A 3,414-nucleotide genomic window follows, 5' to 3' on the forward strand; every position below is an offset into this window, starting at 1 on the left:
ACAAAAAAAAGGACATACGCCTCTGGTGATCAAAAAAGAAAAAAGAGAAAACTTCATGAAGAAAAAAGGCAAAACAATAAAGGTATGTAACTTCATATTATGGCTGTCTCTCCTGTCCTGTGTCCCTTTAACAATAGTTGGATAAATTGGATTCTGGAGTTATCTAACTTACTTACTACTGCTTCTTACTTTCTAGCTAACTAGCCAAGTTATCATTATTACCTCAGCCTTTCTGAAGAATAATGTGATGCTATTAACGTTACTGATGTATTTACTTTAGAAAAGTTTAGCTCAGGCAGCAAGTCACACTCGTAGCTAATGTTAGCTAAGTATATGTGCTTGTTTCATATTTTGACCAAGTAAACCAATTTCCCCTGGGATTAATAAAGTACTATCTATCTATCTATCTATCTATCTATCTATCTATCTATCTATCGAACTATCCAAACATCATTGTGTGGGTTCTAAGTTCATGTAAATGCAAGTATTCATTGGCTGAATATTGAATTAGCTATATAAAGCTAGTATGTTCCATTTGATGTTCCATTTCAAGTCTGTTTCCATAAAGCTTAACTCTGTAACATACTCTCCTCAGGAGCACTTCTGAAGTACTTTGGAAGCCCACAGCAGGTGCCAGCACACACCACAACGTCCACTGAGGACACTGTTGGTGACCAACAGTGTCCTCAGTGGACGTTGTGGTGTGTGCTGGCACCTGCTGTGGGCTTCCAAAGTACTTCAGAAGTGCTCCTGAGGAGAGTATGTTACAGAGNTCCAAGTAGCAGTCCACACTCCATATTTAGGTCTGTTCGGGGACCCTACGGCTCACAGTCCAAGAGCCTACTNTTAACAATAGTTGGATAAATTGGATTCTGGAGTTATCTAACTTACTTACTACTGCTTCTTACTTTCTAGCTAACTAGCCAAGTTATCATTATTACCTCAGCCTTTCTGAAGAATAATGTGATGCTATTAACGTTACTGATGTATTTACTTTAGAAAAGTTTAGCTCAGGCAGCAAGTCACACTCGTAGCTAATGTTAGCTAGGTATATGTGCTTGTTTCATATTTTGACCAAATAAACCAATTTCCCCTGGTATTATTAAAGTACTATCTAAACATCATTTTCTGGGTTCTCCCTTCATGTAAATGCAAGTATTCATTGGCACACCAATTATTAAATTAGCTATATAAAGCCTTTATGTTCCATTTCAAGTCTGTTTCCATAAAGCTTAACTCTGTAACATACTCTTCTCAGGAGCACTTCTGAAGTACTTTGGAAGCCCACAGCAGGTGCCAGCACACACCACAACGTCCACTGAGGATACTGTTGGTGAGTTCAAATGGGCCCAAAGTGAGAGCTTTCTGAATTTGGAAAATTAAGTCATTACATTACAAATGATATATTTCTTTTTTCCATAGCAGGTCCATCAACCTCCACCACTGCTGTTAGTACAAGGTCAGCTGTTGGCACCAGTGACTCCGATGTCATCCAAAAAACCGCCTCAGACAATGCTGGTGAGTTATGTATTAAGTGTATAGATTAAGCCCACAGAGCTAGCTACAATTGCCATTTGTTGAAGTTCTATTGAGCAAGCTCGCTGTTCATTGCTTATAATAAATATTTGTCATGCATGGGGCAGGAGTTTGATGATACCTGTTTTTAAGGACTGATTCTGGATTAGCACTATGGAGCTATCTCAAAAGCAGCGCCATAGTGGTGAAAAGACAGCTGATCTAGAGTCAGTCCTATATTAAACAATTATATCTCTTTATTTCATAGCAGTTCCATCAACTTCACCACATTATTATTATTATTACTATTGTGTTCAATCATTCAACTGGTGTTCATTGCCAGGAACATCAACTTGTAAAAATGTCAAGTAACAAAAACTTTTTTTTTCTTCTTAATTTCCCTATAGGTATTTCTGTACCCATTGAAGTTGAGAGCAGTACCATTACGCCTACTACACCTACCTCTGTAACTTCTACTCCTTTTCTCTCTGGTTCACCAATGGACCCAGCTGAGTGGCCATCAGTACTTAACGATCACGTACGTACATATCTGGTGATTAGGGGGCCAGCACAGGTGGACAGAGATTTTGTATTCCCGAAAACACCAAACAACAGAAGCTTTCATTATCATTATATGTTTAGAACACTTGTAAATGGTGAGAAAGTTAAGCGAAGCTGGTTAATATACTCCAAGAACAATGATTCAGTCTACTGCTTTTGCTGCAAGTTGTTTTCAAAAACATCATTAAAGCTCATAACAGAGGGACAACAGGACTGGATGAATATTGGCGCATTACTGAAGCTACACGACAACAGCCCAGATCATGTGAAAAATGTGTTGACTTGGAAGGAACTAGAGCTCCGTCTTAGAAAAGGGAAGACAATAGACAAAACCTCTGTTTTGTCTATTGTCTTCCCTTTTCTAAGACGGAGCTCTAGTTCCTTCCAAGTCAACACATTTTTCACATGATCTGGGCTGTTGTCGTGTAGCTTCAGTANATGTGCACAGCCCTGAACAAAATACACTCAGGAGCAAGGGGAGTGAGAAGTGAGGGTGGAGAGGGATGGAAGGAGGTGGACAGAGAGAGAGAGAGGTGTAATCCTGCCCCACAGCTGGCCTCTGGAAGCAGAAGAAACACACACACACACACACACACACACACACACACACACACACACACACACACACACACACACACACACACACACACACACACACACACACACACACACACCTATATATAGTTAAGTTTTCACATCAGTTTTGGGACAGGAGGAAACTCCCTGGGTAAGTGCTTGGCTGGCAGCTTCTCTGATTGGTTGCTTATGAATAAGTGGCATATGTTTGACCAATGTCCAATTAGGCTGAGGCACTAAGCTCCTCCCAAAGCTGTAGGAGTGGACCAATGAGTACAACCTGTGTAAAACACCAAAACCACAGGCTTCTGAACACCTTTTTGTCTTTGCTGTTAACCCCCCATTCAAATGTGTCCTGACGTTTTATTTTCTCTGAGTAAATTGTTTGCCAGGTGTTGTCAATATTTCCCAAAACAATTCCATGGGAGTGTTATGCTAACACGATGAGAGGAAGCGAAAAAAATACATCAAACAGATTATATTAGGGATGATGGGAAATAGGGAGCGTTAAGTTAAAAAACTGAAACTATGACGGTCACCTGTAGACATAAAGGGGCAAGTATATTAATGAAAATTGGAAATGCTATTAATACTGTGTTTAGGAAAAACAATAATAAAAAATTTATAATATACCATAATCACAATTCACCTGCATGTTTTGAAAAGTAATTTGCTGACATCTAGTGGTCATTTCAATAAGTGCGAGTAGTTCCCACAGCGATCCAAAGTGGCCCTTTGAGGCTGAATAAACAAAACTGATGG

General features: G+C 39.5%; 1 long non-coding RNA gene across 2 annotated transcripts; it reads left to right on the forward strand.

Annotated features, from left to right (window-relative positions):
- The first annotated feature begins 1,245 nt into the window (after nt 1-1,245).
- On the forward strand, nt 1,246-2,041 carry LOC104966022 (uncharacterized). 2 transcript variants are annotated; one of them, XR_800612.1, is made up of 3 exons: nt 1,246-1,333; nt 1,423-1,518; nt 1,923-2,041. It is a non-coding gene; the product is annotated as an uncharacterized lncRNA (long non-coding RNA). The 2 variants fall into 2 exon arrangements; XR_800611.1 differs by lacking the exon at nt 1,923-2,041 and adding an exon at nt 1,784-1,799.
- The last annotated feature ends 1,373 nt before the right edge of the window (nt 2,042-3,414 follow it).

The sequence above is a fragment of the Notothenia coriiceps genome, unplaced genomic scaffold (assembly GCF_000735185.1).
Source record: "Notothenia coriiceps isolate Sejong01 unplaced genomic scaffold, NC01 NC01_scaffold00037246, whole genome shotgun sequence".
Lineage (NCBI taxonomy): Eukaryota > Metazoa > Chordata > Actinopteri > Perciformes > Nototheniidae > Notothenia > Notothenia coriiceps.